The sequence below is a fragment of the Drosophila obscura genome, unplaced genomic scaffold (assembly GCF_018151105.1).
Source record: "Drosophila obscura isolate BZ-5 IFL unplaced genomic scaffold, ASM1815110v1 contig_73, whole genome shotgun sequence".
Taxonomy (NCBI): Eukaryota; Metazoa; Arthropoda; class Insecta; order Diptera; family Drosophilidae; genus Drosophila; species Drosophila obscura.
In genome coordinates this window covers 4,447,074-4,465,589 of record NW_024542865.1, presented here as the reverse complement: position 1 = coordinate 4,465,589, position 18,516 = coordinate 4,447,074, and the positions used below count along the sequence as shown (strand labels likewise).

Sequence of the window (18,516 nt, the reverse complement as noted above, 5' to 3'; positions counted from 1 at the left end):
CTGGTGTCGGCACGCAGACAAGAACGATGCCATTACATTTTTCAATTGAATTTCACTGATTTGATATATTTTCATTATGCTGTAAATAGTTGATGCCACTTTTGCCTTACTTGAAAGGCAGCGCCGCAAGTTACGCAAACAAAAAACTGACGTAAAAACAATAAAAAAGAATATAAAGAGAAAAGCAAGCAAACATTCATTGAAGGCGAAAAGCTTTTAACAATTTGCAGGCACCTTTTGGCTGCCGCTTTGGGGCGCACCTTCGGGGACCTGCTCCACGAATATGGATCTGCAGCATGCCCCTTCGACGCAGTGTTCAGCAGCCAAGTGAATTTAAGTGACAGCTGTCTGTGGCAAGGCTTCGAGGCAGGTGGCTCTCTCTCTCTCTCTCTCTCTTTCTCCCACATCTCTTTGCCTTATCAGCTCCTCATTCTGCTCACTTAATGCCCCATCTGCCATGGCAGTCATTCAGTCATTCATTCTCTGCCATCGTTGCGCGTGTGCAAGTCAAATTATGTGGAAATGAATTATGACCCCTTTCTGCTACACACACACACAGAGACACCCCCTCCGCGCCCAGCCATAAGCAGCTCAGCAAACCACCCCACCCATCAACCGTACCCCTCGCTGCTGCCGAAGGGCGGCAAAAGCCAAAAGCCACCGAAAATACCCGGAAAAACGAACACGGGTAAGGGAAAGCCATGAGAAGCCTTCACAGCAGGCGATGCCGATAGCGCTAGCGATGGCGATGGCCAAAAGAACAGGGCCAACAGTGTGAGCAGAGACTGCACTTTGGACTCATTAGACCGGGGGGTTGGCACATTGGTACGAAATTATACAAAAATATCAGCGTAAAAGCAACACAAATGTTGCATCGATTGCAATGTATCCTCCAAGATTAAGCTTTAATATGGATTTTGGTAGACCAGTGCCATTGCTGATCGGATGCATATAGAAATTATAGTAACATACAGCACATAATCCACTTGTAGTAGTTGTACTTTTTGGCCATACCTCAACCACAGTACCCGCACCCCATGTTGTTATAGCAACGAAAACAGATTGCGATGCGGCCAACTCCAGATTCGGTTATTCTTAATACTTCACCCCAGTGCCACCCCATCAATTTGTAGCCCCCGCTTTACTCTTGCCATTTGGGATCAGTTTCCGGTTTCGTTTAACTTCCATTCACACATTGCGTATACGCCGCGTGGTACCCCATGATTTATAAACCCAATTATCAGTTCGATTTGGAAGGGTAAAAGTATTGTTGCTCTCCAAAATGTGAAATCTAATTAAGCAGAAATAAATGAAAGACACTCGTTAGCCTTGTAATTCAACCACCGAACTTTTAGCCCAGATGATCCCAAAACTAAGAGCTTCGACAAAAGCAGAGATGGCCTTCTGATACAGCAGTTAGCTAACCTGATTTTGGTCCTGATCCATGGTGCTTTGCAGTTACTTCCCTCGGTGCTTTAAGCATCATATGACCAATTCTCGTATACCCTGTTTACAAGCGTATAAAAACCAAACATTATTCTTGTACAAAATGCAGAATGGAGGAAAAAAACTTTTGGTTTATCCACGCAAAAAGTTGCAAGTTCACAAACTTGTTGTGGGGCAATGGGAATGGATGACTGTCAGTGCATAAAAATACGTTTATTTGGTGGAGCTCCATGGAGGGACGATTCAAATCTGAATGTGTAAAATGTATAAAAAACAGCAGCAACAGCAGCATCAGCAACAGCAGCATCAGCAGCAGCAGCAGCATCAGCAGTTGTCAAGCCAAAGTTTTCTGAAACCAACTTTGGACATTGAAGAGCGAAGAGAGTGTGTAAATGAGGGCAAAGTGTCAGTTTCTATTTTTTCTTTTGACCCAAAATAACATTGAAAAGGTTAGTTAGACAAGATTTCTGATGGAGTTTTTGTGTAGCTGCGAAAATGTTATTGGCTGACTCTTTGACATAAAGCCAACAGAGAAGAGCGACGAGAACGTAAATTGATGTGCATAAATATTTTACAGTCCACGTTAAACTACATGAAGACAATGTTTAAAGGGTAGTAAAGTAAGGACTCAAAACTATACCGAATACTGAACCCAAATGGCAAGTGTTAAGCGGGTTACAAGAGTAGGCAAGTCCCTAGCTGAGCTGCAGATTGCTCTCAGTCTCAGTGCCACTCTCTTTGAGCTCTTTGAGCGATGCAAAACCCACCACCATCAGCACATTCAACGGAAGATGCACCCACACAACGATGCACTGCTCTGGATGTCGCCATCTCTGCATATCTAAGCTTTGAACTTAGCTTCAAATATTTCGCTAAAACAAACCCTTCAATTCATGACCAAAATAAATTAAATTCTGAAGAATATATTAAAGAGTTTGGGAGTTAAAGTCATGAGAACAAAAAATGGATACAAAAAAATGCACCCATAAACCCCAGGCGGGACTCGAACCCGCAATCCCCGGATTAGAAATCCGGTGCCTTCTCCATTAGGCCACTAGGGCTTACATACGATAATAATCGAAGCTCCGATATAAGCAAAAGGATACCCACACATATATACATACACACATGTACATGTACATTTGTACATATGTATGTGTACCACGCAATATCGGATTACTATAGCATAAACAAATCTGCAAAATTGTTTATAGAGAAGGCTCTCTGTCTTGTGCATAACTCTCTCTCTCTCCCTCTCTCTCTCTCCTCTCTCTCTCTCTCTCTATTCAACAATGACTCAGCAATTAAGGGTGGGGCTTAGGTTTCAATAAAGAGAGTCAACGCTTGATCCAAGTTTTGTTTATTTAAGGAAACGTATTCCCCAAGTGCGTCCCCGTCCACAATATTGTTTGTTTTTTTTTCCTTTTTTTTTGTTTATCTGCATCTGCATTCTCAAAAGAAACTGTGGCCAAAAACTTTGATTACTTCGTTTTGTATGTGAATTATACACATACATATGTACATATGTATGTACAATGGGTACATAACAAAAACTGTCAACTGCGAACAAAACTGTTTGCATTTCTAATGAATACTTGTGCTTGGTCCCCCTTCACCTAATCGAACTCCGCAAATGAACACCAACAAAGTGCCTAATTGCAGATGCCTTCAAGTGATAGCTGCAGTTTGAAATGTTGTCAAATTAAGGGGCTTCTCATCGGTGCGTAATCAAAATGTTGGATCAGCAAAACGAATTTGGTCTTTAATTCAGTGGGACAGTGGGACATGTGTCCCAAGTGCATAGCACTGGAGATAGGATAGTCACAGAAAGGTACTAGCACGCACACGCATATTGGCCAATACCAGAGGGACGTGAGGGTTACAGCACAAAACTGACCTGAAATAGTTCGCCAGGATTTTCACTCCTGACCAGGCGCCATAAAAACATAATCCACATAAAGCTTTTAACTAGCAAACATACGCACACACACACACACACACACAGACCTACACACATGTTATGTTACAATGGCAATGGTCCGCTTAAGCTGCAGAAAAAGCACGAGAGAGAGAGAGAGCGAGAAAAAAATAAAAGAAAAAGAGAAAAATGGAAGCTGCAACATCTGAAGCCCGTTGGGCTTATGTAAGTTTAACAAGCATTCATTCACACCCCAACCCATACACATGAACCCCTCCAACCCACCCTCCAGACACACACACACGACTACTAATTGAATCAAATTACACAAAAAAAAAAAAGTGAATATAATTTAAAATTAAAGCCAAAAAATGCTGAACAACTTTTTTGGTTTCATACGTAAAAGTTTTCGGGCAGAGTTAAATCATTTTGAAAAATGTTTTTAATCGAACAATAAAACTGTTAAAGGTATGAATAACAATTTCATGAAACCTAACTAGCTCAAAGTACCCCTTGATGATCCGATGTGTTTGCTCTTGTGTTCTCTTTGATATGTATACTGAAACGATTTTGGTCACACTTCGCTTAGCTATGCATGAAAAAATAAAACTAAAGGTTTGCGCGATTTATTGAACATTTTCAACTCAGCTACAGATGCGATTTAAGGGGCAGATATTTACGCCAGAAAGTGAACGATTATAAGAAATATATTTAATAAATTATATAACATAAACTATTCGGTAATTATTACTATTTTATTATTGAGAGTAAGTTGAAAAAGATTGGGTATGATGCCAACAAATCTTCTCGCCGGATGAGCACGCCATAATATTATTTAAAAGCATTGAGGAAAAAGTATCTGCAGGCTACGAAAACTAATAATAGTTATGGGACACCTGCCAGTACAAGCCATAACTTCTGGAGATCTTGCAGACTGTGGGAGCAGCCCCAGAACAGAATCATAAATATACGTAGGGAGAATGAATTGGATTACATTACAAAAGAAAAGAAAAGAAGAGAAATAATAATTGCTGGTGACTCATTTGCTTAAAGTGCTAGAACAAAGAAGAGCTGTCCGGCTGACAGGGGAGCTGACGTTCGAAGGTGAGTGGGTAATTGAACAGAGATTGGCTTTGGTTTTGGTTGTGGGCAGACCCGTTGATTGAGCTACGTGCCAATTGGTGTCGTGGCAGGCACCTGATCGCCCTGCTGTCATTGCCCTGTCAATAATAAAATGCGCAATATTTCGAGACAAATATTTGCAAGACTTTTTCGAGACTTTAGTGTGGCCACACACACACACACATGGATATCCACTAAAAAAAAGGAGACAGAAACTGAAACAGAAACCAAAACTGAAGCCAACAATTTTGTTGACAGCTAAATTTATTTTTGCGGGTGGGATTTTCGGTGTTTTTTGGTACCCTTACATATTTAGTAACAGATGAAGGGAAAGCGCGGTCGCGATTGATGATGATGATGGCGGTGACGATGACGCTGACGGTGACGGTGGCAAGGGGCTTTTCATGCTTCGTGCGCCGTGAAACGAGATACGACACACACACACACACACACACAGATACATTTTGGCCCGTTACATGCGTCCAAGTATGTGGAAAATGAAACAAGTTTTGGCTGTAGCAAAAGGAAAAGCCAAGGAAAGGCGAGGCGAGGACAAAGTTGCTCGAATGACACAGAAGCAAGCTGCCATTAAATGTATGTACGAGTATATGTACCCGTACAGCACACACACACACACACACACACACACTCATGCCACACGCAACCAGATGGAACACCTTGTTGCCTGTTGTAGAAACCACAACAGACTCACAGACGCCACCAGCCCCGAAACTGCCACCGAACAAATCGCCAAAGCGCGCGGGCCAGGCAGGCAGTCAACCTGGCAATGCATTCGCTCAGGTGTGAAAGAGTGCTGCACAGTGGGAGGACCCCCGTTACGGCTCACCTCGGTCTTTGTTGTAACAAATTAGCTTGACAGCCGAGTTTTTGTTTTTATTCCTGTTTGATTTTTCAGCAGGCAAGCAGGAGAGCAGGAAAGAAGGAAAGACTGAGGACAGAGGAAGACAGAGCAAATAAAACCTGCTGTGCCTCAAGTGTAAATTGTTTTATTGCCACTTTCACCCCCCACCCCACCCCGTCTGCAGCGCGTCTTCTGCTTGAGCAATGTTAAACGGCTTGAGTGGAGCCAAACCAATGGACTGGACGGGTTGAAGTTGATGGCATGCTAGAAAGTTGCAGCTGCTGAATGCCGTGCAAGTCGGAAGACTGCAATGCGATTGCTTTGGATACTTTACAAATTGCATTCCGTCAAGGACATCAATTTGGTCAATCAGAAACACACAAAGCGAAGGCGAAGAAACGCGAATTGCGAATGCAAAGGATGCAACTCGCTCGGCGTGGACCAAGCAGAGCCGGTGCCACGTCCCAGCAGGCCCATAAAAGCACACAAGTTTGCGCTCTTCATAAAGGATGAGCGGATCAATCAGACTTTTTAAGATTCCCAAACAAAAATTTACATCTCATAGCGAAGCTGTCGTTGCTTTTGGACGATCGCGGGGAGTTCCTCCTGGCGGTGACTGAACCCGCGACTCTCCTCTACTACGCGTCTCAATATCCGGTAGGTTCCGTCCAAATGTTCCTATATGCTGTTGCCACACTCGACTCCCGTGCTCTTCCATCGCTTGGTAACAACAACGACCCATGGCTGAGACAGTCGGCGAGTGCTGTCGCTGTCGCTGCCACTTGCCATTGGTTTAGTTGTTATTACTGCTCTTCCGAATGATACATTGTTTTATATTCATAGCTCCCACCCCCCACGCACCCACCCACCACCTAAAGGGTATCCACGTGGCATATGGGTGAAGTGAGCACCGTGTCTCAGTCTCTTCTAGGGTATTTCCCTGCTTTTCCCGCTTTAGTTGTCTTTCTTGTTCCTAGTTTTCCTTCCTTCGTTTCGTTTCGTTTTGTTTTGTTTTTTTATCGGAATTATGAATTTGAACAAGCTGATAGCACTCACTCTCATGCCCATACGCTACACATTCAGGACGCAGGACGCAGTAGGTAGTGGGTGGTGGGTGGTGGGTAGTGTGTGGCGGTTGGCAGCTTGCACAATTTGCTTGGCCCCGCCAGCCACCGTACAGGCAGGTCCTAGTCCTAGTCCCAGTCCTAGTGCTGCTACAGTTGGCACATTTACGCTTGGCAGTGATCTGCCTTAAGTGCCTTCAAGTGGATTAAAAACATGGCAAATACAAATACAAATACGTACAGTGAGTGTCTCTCTCTCTCTCTGCCTCTCTGTCGGAGTATGTTTTCCTTGTACGAGTATGTCTGTGTGTGTGTGTGCTAAATGGAAATGTTTTTTACTTGTTTACTGTTCACCGTCAACCGGTAAAGTGCGTGAGCAATGCCACTAACCTCTACGCTCTATACAACCTTTTTTTATTGTTTGCTCTTTTCGAGAATGAAACTAAAGAATTTTTTGCTTGTTGGTAACTGAAAATTGGAATACTTCTGTATATGTAGTATGTGGCAGTCTATGATCCTTTTTGGGAAAGATCTGTGCCGAGCATGGCTACAGTTTGAGCTGAAATCATGATGCCCGCTGAAAGGGTGTCATTGAAGCAACACAAATCGCACTTAGCAGCAAATTCAAATATGGTTACCATAACAGATTCATGGCCTGAGCACTGTTACATCACGTATACGCCAAGTACCCGGTGCCAAGTATCCTGCCAACTATTGCCAAAGACGGAGTCAAAGTGAAGACTCACCTACTAAGGGATCCCAACAGCTGGGTCGGGGGCATGCTGCTACTTAATGTGTGTGGCTGTGTGTGTGGCATAGTGGAAGTTAGCTTGAGTGTCTCATTAAATGGCATTATGAATCGATACAATCCATGGCCACTCGTACTCGCACCAGCACTAGCACCCGTTTGTGTGCTCTTTGATTTCGAGGAAATGCAAATGCTTGGAATACTCAATACCAAAAATCCTGGAACAGTCGCTCAAAGGCAAGGCAGCAAAACAATGGCTACAGCTTACCATTCAGTACAAGGCCGTGAAGCGGTTCCCTCAAAACTCTTTCATAATAACTAATTAATAATCCATTCAAAATCTTTTTAGATTCGCAGTGGACTAAAACTTTATTTTATTTGATTTTGATGGACCAATGGATCGGCTAACGGCAGACTTAATATTAAAGCTATTTATCATGCCATTTGCCAGAGATGATTCGTATCGTGTGCCTGCCTCAAACTCAGCTGCAGAGAAAGCTAATTAAAGTGAGAAGCTTGCTGGAAGGGAAGGAATACAAAGACAAAGACCGAAATGATGAACTTTTCGCACAGCTGCAAATCCAAACAAATTATTTTTGGCAATGTTTGCCAGCCAAAACGAGAACGACTTCAGCTGAAGGAGGCCAACAACAATGAGCAGGAGAGCCAGACTCTTCGCTAAGCTTCGCACTACTCTGTGGGCTCATCCTGGCCGTAAATGGAGTTCCATCCGGTTTTTTGACCCTAGGCGCAGAGCGAAGCAGACATCTACAAAAGGAAAAGGCATTTTCCACATTAATTGGCAAAGTTTCTCTAAACAATTCTTGGGGCTATGCAATTATTATTGAGATGCTTTCTTGCCACGACTCACCTAGGCCTTCTCGCCCGCCAGCTCAGCGGCTCTACATTATCCTGCTGCTGCTGCTGCTGCCGACTGCTCTACTTACAGGCAAATTGGCTCAACGCCAACGTTAACCAAGTGTGATTACATTTTGCTTTTAAGCGTTTCTTCCCTTCCGCAGACAGTACAAAACTAGAAAGAGAATTAGGGCAGTGGCGTGGACGGAGGCTGAGGCTGAGGCTGAGACAGAGACAGAGACTGCGGCTGAGGCAGAGGCGTTGCGAGGAAATAACCGCACTTAGTCATTGAATCCAATCAGTTTTTCTTGTTGACAAATGGCTTATGGCACGTGCCTATGCCAAGGGCCGACCCCACTCTGGACCTAGGTGAGAGACAGAGGTTTCTGGGCACTGACAAAGAGCATTTGCCACTTTTGCAAAAAGTTTCAAATACAATTTTTGCCCCCCCCCACCCCCCGCAAGGACAAAACGAGCCAAAGAACTGGCAGGCTGGCTGGCAGGCAGGCGGCTAACAAAAACTTTCCGCGGGCCATAATGGAATCAAGTGGAGCACCGCGACGAGTGGGGATCGAATGGAAAAATGGAGAATGAAAAATGAAATATGAAACAGCAAACAGCAAAGAAAACACCCAAGTAAAAGCAAATAGAAAAAAAAAGTACAGAAATGAGCAGAAAAAAAAGAGCAAAGCACCAGCAACAACAACAAAAATTATGAAAAATATGAAATTTTTTGTATGAATTAAGTTGATAAAGTTGGCTTAACTTAAGCAGGTTCCCCCGGTACCGGTACCCAGTTCGTAGCACCTCCCCCCACAAGCCCAAACCCAGCTCCATTCCTGTGGCCCTTGGCACTTTCACGCACAGTTTGCTAGGACCCAGAGCGCTGCCATTTTTCACACAAAAATAAATAAATATGAAAACTGTCAGGTGTCGGCAAAGAGTCGCTTCGGTTCGGGGAATCATCCACGAGCATCAGAGCTGAAGCCACTCGATATCTCGACTAAAGGATACCTGCTAAAGGGAGTTTGGCACGTAAACCAGCCAAGAACTCTGACAACGAGAGTAAAATAAAATTAAATATAATAATAACATAATAATTTAGAAATAAATCTGTCAATAAACTTTATGGCAAGACTTTGTGTATGGATTTTATTACTCCTTTGCATGGAGAAATATATTTCATTTTTGCGCAAGGCACCCACACTTATTATACACTCTCAAATGTTCAAAAATGTTCCCTCTGTTACATGAAAAGTCAAGTGTACCATATACCATATTGTACTCTTTGAGTTCATTGTATAGAAACTGCCAAAAAAAAAAGAAACCATAAAGAGAAAGTTTAAAATAATTTCTAGCAAGTGACCCGCACGCAGCATCTGAAATTTGTTACCAACAAAAAGAAAAAAAAAAGAAAACAGAATTGCAAAGACTAAGTAAGAGAAAAAAAAGCAAAAAAAATTGTCGCGACATCGTCTAGTCAAATTGCAAGTGATTTGGCTGTTTGCCCCAGCAGGGGGCACGTCAAGCCGGCAAGTGGGCAGAGCCAGTGCCAGTGCCAGAGCCAGAGCCAGTGCCAGTGTGGTGTTCGGTAACGTGAACGGAGGCCATTGACACATGACAATGGAAATTGTTCACGTTCAAAGTTCAAACAAACAACTCAATTGGATGGAAGAGACAGGCGACTGGCACATCAACACCCACAGATTCAGCAGGAGCAGGAGCCGCCGCTTCTAGCTGACGTTTGTCATGAGCAGAAACGGCAGAACGAAGCTCGGTCAAAAATAAATTAGAACTAATACAAATTAATTAAAATTAATTATTGAAGACTTTTTCGAGGGATTCCACTGAGATCTTCTCGGCTGGCGAAACTCAATCATTGTGCTGCTGATCGTGGGTTCCACCAGTTCTTGGATCTTCAGACGAGTCTCTCGATTGGATTACCCGGCCGTTTGGTCTGTGGCATATCAAGTGACAAAGGATTCGATGTCTGTGGCAAAAGCTTTTAGCGACAGCGACAGCGACAACGGCATCTCGTTTGCTCCTTCATTAGGGCTAATGTTACTGTTGCTGGTTCGTGTTCATTACGTGGCCTTAGCCGAAAGATAACGATGTTGCCAACTAAAGTCGTGGCGGCTAGCCGCAAGAAGTGGTGGCTGGGTGGTGGGGGGTGGTGGTGTAATAACCGAACTTTCAACTTGTCGCCATGCCAAGCAGGAGTGGGGAATCCTTTTGGGTAATGGCTGGTAATTATCCCTAATTAGTTGTAAAATATTGAAGTGAAAGTATTTCCTCGCCGCTGCCAGCCTGCCAGCCTATATTCCGCTCACTGTGAATTAGCCAAAAGGAGCGAAGCGGAGACAACACTCCAAAGCCATTAGGAAAAGTTTTCGGGACCCCTGCCATCATCATAATCATCAGCTACGACGACTTCATTTTGGAATAATAATAATGATAATAATAATAATAATAATAAATAGGCATTATGTTAGGCACAACCTTAAAAAAAAAAATGCGATTACATCTGCGTCCCATTCGTCCCCATGATGAATTGTTTCACTTTTGTTGTACCCCCCCACCACCCTCTATGACTATGTATTTTTTGTTTTCTGCCCCCAGGAGTGGGTGGGTTTTCACATTTCCCTCTTGATGCTATTTTTCACAAGGCGAAAATTAATTGCCACGCAAAAACTCATTAGGATAAAGCGGAAAAAAAAACAGACTATGTCTAACTAAACATGGCAGTTGCCGTTGACGTTTCCATTTGATATGGAATTATGTACTGCTACTTTCAAGTTTTTCCCAGAACCAAACAAGCAGCATTATGGAGTAAGAAATGCCACTCAGCATGCACACAGAATTCGGAGTATTTGCATACTCGTAGTAATTTTTGTGTCTATAAATACAATCCAATCATTGGGTAAATTGGATATTAAATTCGAGCTCAATGGCAATATCGTTAGGCCAACGCTATCTGCATTTTCCATGCATCTATAATGGATATCCGTAGAGTATCCGTAGAGTAATAATACGTTCTTATAATTATGCATTAAAATCTTACGATTTTCAGCATAAAATTCGGTTGAAATTTCTCTTCGGAATGGAATAGTTCCGTTCACACTCCCGTGCTCGCCTCGTTCCGTTCAGTCGCTTCGCTCACAGCTTGCTCATAAATTTAATTAACGATAATATACATGCTTGCTAACGGGAAATGTTTTTCGGTCACAGGACACGCAGGGCACGTGGTCATGGTGGGTGGGGCCGCGGGTGGGCCATTGCAGAACCAAAACCAGGCACAAGTCAGTCAACCTGCTTGAGTGACATGCAAAAAAGCAAAAAAAAAAAACCCAGCAGAATGAAATAAGCAAGGTAAAAGCTAATACAGAAAGCACCGACCATGGCATGCCCTCCATTCAGAGAAGCAAAGACAAATGTCCCGGCTCTACCCAGCTCTGCATGGTGGTGGCCAGAGCTAGCAACTCTGCCGAGTAGCTGGGTATCAAAGCCATGGCATGGCATGCTTTTAAGCGCGACTCGTCACTCGTTGAGTGTGTTCAGTCTCTTCTCTGGGTGTCTCTCTCTCTCTGCATCACTTGTCCAGCTGAACTTTTACACCCAGCACATCACACCAGCTGCTGCAGCAGCAGCTGCTTTTGCAGTCAACACGCTAAACAGACTTGAGTGCGTGAAAGAAGGAGAGTGAGTGAGTGAAAGAGAGCGTCGGCCAGACAGGAGACAGGCAGACACGCAGACACACAGCCAGGGCGACAGACACTTTACACCGGCTGCTGTCATCGTCGCCAGCACCAAGCCCCCCATTCCCATTAGCAGCCCCATTCCCATCCCCCATCATCATTCCCATCATCATCACCATCATCTTTTCTGGTCTCCTTAAGCGACAGCAGCTAATTAAAATAGTATGCAAGCAGGCATCAGCTTAAGTGCAGTTTTGTGAGCAAAAATGTTTTCGTTTTCCAGCCTAAATGGAGGCCACTAACGTCAAACGGCCAGTAAAAACTGTGAGCGTTTTAAACGATTCATCCGATGTGCCCAGAAGTTCAAGAGACATTTAAAGAGGGGCCATGACACAGTGCTAGTTGCCAGGTACTGGCAACCAAGGCTCACCACTGAGGACTCTTTAAGTAGAAGCAGGCCAAGAGAGATCACCATCTAGCCAGCTGTTAAATAGCAAGGCCAACTTCAGTGCTGGCTTGCTCCTAATTGAATTTACCATGGAGACCTTTGAGTCTCTGCTTTGACTGTTCCTGCAGCAGCAGCTGCTGCTTCAGGACTCGTTTGGATATTTTTAACTGATTTATTTACGATTAAAATTGCTTCTTATTTTTATGAAAATTGCTTTAAAAGTGTGTGCTCCATTTGTTCTTGCCTCCTTCCGTTGCTGGGCCATGGGAGGCGTCTACTGCTACGCATCTGGCTATTAAATCGGCCATTTTTGGCTGATCCTGTGCGCCTTTCATGGCCAACTGCATTTGCATTTGCTACTGCACTGCAGACGGCAGACTGCAGCACACTTTGCCTGCCACACGCTCGGCACAACGCATATTTTCATAAATTTACTTAAGTGCTGGCAATTTTCGACTCGCAGCAGAAGCGGTGGTTTTTGGGTGGTGGGGTGGCTGCTGCTTGGGCGGGTAATACATTTGGAACAACAATAAATTTGTCGTAGCTAAGCCAAGTTGCATGTTGCTGGCTGCAGTCCTGTTGCGACGCAGCTAAAAACGCAACGGAAAGTGCAAGTGCAGGCGAAACAAGAAAGGCAGACGGGAGCTTGACTTTGTGGCACACGCAACAACAGCCAAAAGAAAAACGGTCGCTTCGTTTACCGAATCTTCGAATACCCTTTTGCATAGAGCCTTGGAAAAATGGTTGATTTATTAACGAATTATTTTGCAAACTAATATGTATAAAAATATATAATTACTGGCTATGAGAAATCATTGGCTGTACGTTAATTCGGGGTAGCTTCTGGAAGAGTACTTAAACTGCATGCGATTTTGGTTAAATTAAAATAAATTAGAATCATTTTTAAGGCTTGCCCCCTGACGGTTTCCCTGCCTTTCTCTTTGTGTAACAACTTATGCAAAAATTTCACTTTCATTGCATTTTTTAGACATTTTTTCCCACAATCTGACAAGATTTTAATTATTATTTCTACTACACTGCCAACAACGGAGAAGCCAATGTGTAAACTGCACAAATTAATTTTGAATTTACGAAAAAGAAAAGGCTGTATAAAAAGTGTTTTAAATGTAATAATATAAAACAAAATGGAAAGGAAAATATAATATATATATATACTGCTCGCAATTCTGCTTAGCTTGTAGCCGCCACATTCATATCACTGCACTCTAAATTAAAAAGAAATAACTGAAATAATCGATCTGCAAGTTAATCAAAAGCTTTGCCTCTCAAATTTCGTGGGGTTTATAACACTTACTTACGGTAAAACACAGCCCACTGGCATAGCACGTGGAGAGCAGCAATAGGATACAGATTGCGAACACTGTGTGCTTCTAAGCGAACAATTTCTAAAAACTTTTCCAACTTGTAGGTGCTTGCTCTCTCCCCATGCCCCTTGAATGCGCGGCTCCTTGGGGCTGGCTGTTTCAGAGGTGTTGGCTGTTGAGGAAAAGCCATCGTAAAAGTTTTACGCATTAAATTGGCATTTTCGTTGGCTATTAATCATGAACTCTAGGACTGCACATGAAATTAGCGTAACAGCAAGCCGCGACTATGGCCTGACAAATTGTACAAAAACATGCGCCATATTTGTATATTTTTTATAAGTACTCGTATATTTATTTGGTAAAAGGGTATTAGCGAGAGAGAGAGTCATAGAAAGGTGAATCAAAAAAAAAGAAATGTTGACCACAAGCCGCTTTACATTTTGCTTTGTCCCAAGTTTTGTGTCCCCAACAAAAAAAAAGCAGTGAAAGCGACAAAAAATTCTCTTTTGATTGCGAACAGCTTAGGGATTTTAAATTGGTTTCTTTTGCTGATATCCTGTAGAGAAAATTGGGGTTATATAGAACTAGCGTTCGACATGGAATGGAACTCGTCACGGGATATTGTTCGGTGCCTAGGGGGGGATTCGCGAACCATCCCAAGGCCTCTTTAAAGAGCAGCAGTTTCTCCAGAGGCATGTTGGCCAGGCTGTGCAGGTCTTCGTATTCGGTGACGCCTCCCCTCCATGAGTACAGGACAGTTGAAGAGAAGGTGCTGGATGCTCTCTATTTCCTCCTCGTCTCTGCAGCTACGGCAGAAGTCATGACGGGGCAGTCTGACACAGTGCCCCGTTATAGCTCCCGTCCGTGTTCGCACCCGACTCTTCCTGAAGCTGAGGAGAGTCTTGTTGCGTTTAGGTTCATAGTGGCATAGATAATCCATAAATACATGCTCTGGTATGCATCTGGTATAGAAGCACCAATAAACTAACAACAAGTCAATGGGTATTGCAAACATCGATCATTTTATGTGTTTTTCTTTATCACAAAATGCACCTTGTGCGGTTGAATAAAAGTGTATCAAATGCGTATACATTTCATTCAGTTTTTGGTATTTCCTTTCGTATTCTTGTTTTTATTTTAAGCCGCTTTCCGTTCCACTTGAGGTCTCTGTACTCGAGAAAATGATGAAGAGCAAAAAAAAATGTATTTGCTCGAAATCTGTTTTCCTCCGCTTTTCACACGCACACACTCATCGTCGCCTGAATGGAGAACGCGGTGAAAGCGCGGGCAGGCGCAAACAAGTGGCGGGGGAGAGCGCAGAGTGCGGAGTGCGGAGTGGATGGCTTAGAGCCAAATAGCGACACAAATTTTTGCATAAGCCAAGAAAATTAAATAAAATTTATTAAATTTTGCATTTAACGAGAAGAGTTTTGGTCGGTTCGGTCGTATGTGAAATGCTGCCGTCTCATATAGGCCCAGGACCGACCACTGTGTGTGTGGGGATGGGGGTGGTATAGCTATGGCGTTGCCCGGCCAACGCAGCTGGAAAAAATCAAATTCAATTAAGACCGTACCTGCCACACCCACAAGTTAACCCACAAAGGGAGAACGAGTAAGAAAGAGAGAGAGAGAGAGAAAAAGGGAACGCGAAAAAAAGAAGCAAAATTTGCCACGCGCTCAACGTTGCGTATGAGTGATGCGATCCGATGGTGGAACAACGCGGCAGACAGGCCAGGCAAGGCCAGGCAAGGCCCGGCCAGGGTGTGCCAGGGCGATGCGGATGAAGGGACGGGCACTTATGGCGACCCTTTGAAGCTGCTTTCCCCGTGTTTGTTGATGTATGACAAAATGTATGCGAAATTAAAAATCACATTAACTGCTGGGCGGAGTAAGGGGGACATTAAGTCGCCCCCGCCCGGCGAGGCGTGCTGCAAGAATTCAAGGCTGTCAATTCACCATATCCTACATTTACTATTTATTTTCGTTTCATAGGCATTTCTGGGAATTCCATTCATTGTTTTCTTCTTCGATGGAAGCAGCAGATTGCATGGAAAAATAATACCATTTAATCTTGGAGAAATTCAGTTGAAGTCTCTCGCATTTCGTAGTGATATTACCTACATATAGTACGTATAGTATTGAAATACGGGCAGGAAGAATTGTGCAAAGTGAGTAGATATATTCAGAAGAATCGCCGGCAGCTAGCCGTGACATTTGTTTCTCATTTTTTCCCTTGAGCCTCCTCTAATACTCGCAGATGAAATGTGAGACAGAAATTGCTTGTTGTACTGTGCTCATAAATTCGTGGAATTTGCCACAGATTGAGGCAAACTGGGAGAGCCACCCTCGCAGCAGCACCTGACTCTGTGATGTGCCCACAGCTGCCCTGGTTGCCCTGGTTGTTTTTGGTCGCTCTCCACGACACTGTTTGCTGTTTCACCCCTCGATCTGTTCATCTTCAGTCTCGCGTCGTCTCGTGCACTTAATTTAATGACCAAAGTTCGCCGCACTGGGCGTTGCCCAAGATGGAGAATGAATGTCCTGCTGCTGCTGCTGCTCCTCTCAGCTTCAGTTCTGGCTCCTGGAGGATGCTCGCCTTGGACGCGCTTTACATAAGCAGCGCCATGTTTATTTACATTTGTGCAAATTGTTATTTAATTAAATTTTAATACGCTTCATTAAAACTTCTGTCTACGCAGCTCCTCCGACGTCGCGTCCTTTGGCTTCTTCGTTTTTCATTCAAGTTCTTCGTTCGTTTTTTTTATACTCTTTGCGCGGGGCATTTCCATTTCTTCTTCGCTTTAATATGTTTGCATTGGCAGACTGCAAAAAGCGAAGCCAGCGAAACAATGCATGGCATATAAAATATCCATTAGGGGTCTTAAGGTATTGCCTTACCCTAAACCAGCATGGATCATGGTTAGCTACAGAAATGTGCAATCTGAAAGGGTATTTGCCGCTGCGCAGCCATCAGTATCTGGACATTCTTTTATCATTCTTGGCCGCTGCTTGTGCCGTGTCGGCCTCACGGATTTAGCCATTTTAGTATGCAATGATAATCAGAAATCAATTTATTGTGCACACACACTCACACACAAAGCCTGGAAGAGAGCGGGAAATGGACCTAGAGGAATGGTCAGAAAATGAATCGCTGGAGCGGGACACGAATCAAGTCAATAAAATTCAATTTGCTGCTCATCAGATAGAGAGCAAGAGAGAGAGCGAGAGAGGGAGCGAGAGCGAGAGAGTGAAGTGTGCGCTAATGTGACGCTTCAGCAGGACAATGGGAGGCTGGGGGCCGCCGGGAAAGTCCTGAACCAACAGAAAGTCGTTTGTGCGTTTAAGTAAATACAAGCACATTAGGCTACAATCAACAACAACATCCACAGTAGGCGGAGTAGCCGTAGCCGTAGCAGGCGCTGGTGGTGGTGGTGGCGGTGGCAAGGCGGAGAGTGACGGTAGAAGGGGCTGCTGTATGGAGACGCAAAGTACTATCTCTAGCATTTCTATATGCCTCGTTTTTTTTTCTTCTCGACTTGCCCCTTGCTCTGTCTGTTGTGTGTGTGTGTGTGTGTGTGTGGGGTAAAAGCTACTTAGACTGGCAGCAAACGGCAGATGCATATGGAAGTACGCAATGTAAAGGACTCTGAAGTGCCCTGCACTTGGTTTTTCTAGGAAAAAAAAATAAAACACCACCAATGAAAGGTGGCATTCGAAACGTGATGTCCGTTTGCTTAGGCAAAATCTGTGCAACAATGAGAGCAGGCCTGTTCGATAGTCGATCCCATTAGACACCCTAGTACGAGTATTCCCCACAGAACTGAAGTCCAAAGAGCAGCCAACAAAATGAGCAACGAAGATGGAACACACACACACACACGAATACAGATGCAGCAAAGCGGCTTTGTCGCCATCAAAAGGAATGGGCAGGGCAGGGCAGGGCAGGGCGGGACGCGACTAAATAAGTTTACGGGGAAACAAACAGAAAAAGAGAGACAGAGCGCAACGAGAGCACAAAATGGCTTTATTAATTCTTTAAATGTTGCCACCCAACACTCTTTTGGGGGACGGGGGCGAAATCCGGTCGGTGCTCAGTCTACCCAGGGGTATACCCACTTTGTGCTAGTGTATGCAACAGGCCGAGCAAAGGTGGATCTATTCCTGATTTGCCACCTTAAAGGGAGACTTTAATATTAACAATTTTACAGAATATATTTCATATCTGATATATTTGCGATTTATTGCCAGAGTTCTCGTTGGATACGTAACGATTGATTAGTGGGTATCTGAGTGGGCGGCAGGGGCCCACTATTGTGTCCATTAAGTGCTCTTGAAAAGCAACCGAAACCAAAATGTCAAATTATGCTGGATAATTTGCTAAGCGGATTAACCCAAGCATTGGCTAAGCTGTAATGGAGAAATGACAGTTAAAGCGGGCGAAAAGAACACAGACAGAGGGACAGAGAGAGGGGAGAGCGAGAGAGAGAGGGGAGAGCGAGAGAGGAGAGAGTGGCAAAGAGTGGAAAGGCCTTTGTGTGGAGAGCAACCAATGGTATAATTATTTCAAGGCTTTCGTTACACGAAACCAAATGGCAGCCCTGAAGCACACGCAACAAAGGGGGCAAGCAGGTAATATAAGACCGCCGACAAGGACAAGGACAACGCACAGATTTCTGTATAAACCAACCACACATAGCCCCTGCGCGCTGCAAACGCTTTTCGCTGCACTTTCAACCACTTAGTGGTCCATTTTTAGTTCATTTTACCAATTAAAAATTGTACATGCAACGAAACAGTAAACTCTCTGTCGCAGCGTAAATGTGACACAAAAACGTGCCAATTTTCCATTTGGAATTGGTCCAATGGAAGTCAGGATATTCCACTGTCTGATGCCGTGGAAAAACTCTCCATCGCTGCTGGGCAGGGTAACTGGATATCGCGTCCAGAGCCATTGACAAAGTGCAGTCAGAATTAGTGACCGGGCATTAAGTTCCCCCACCCACTCAGTGCCCACAGCCATTCATCCACTC

General features: G+C 44.0%; 1 protein-coding gene and 1 non-coding gene across 2 annotated transcripts in view; both read right to left on the bottom strand.

Moving 5' to 3' along the window:
• LOC111065297 (allatostatin-A receptor) overlaps nt 1-18,516 on the bottom strand; it is a 114,440-nt gene that overhangs the window by 72,803 nt on the left and 23,121 nt on the right. The window lies entirely within an intron of this gene.
• On the bottom strand, nt 2,435-2,507 carry Trnar-ucu. Its single transcript has one exon. It is a non-coding gene; the product is annotated as a tRNA-Arg (tRNA).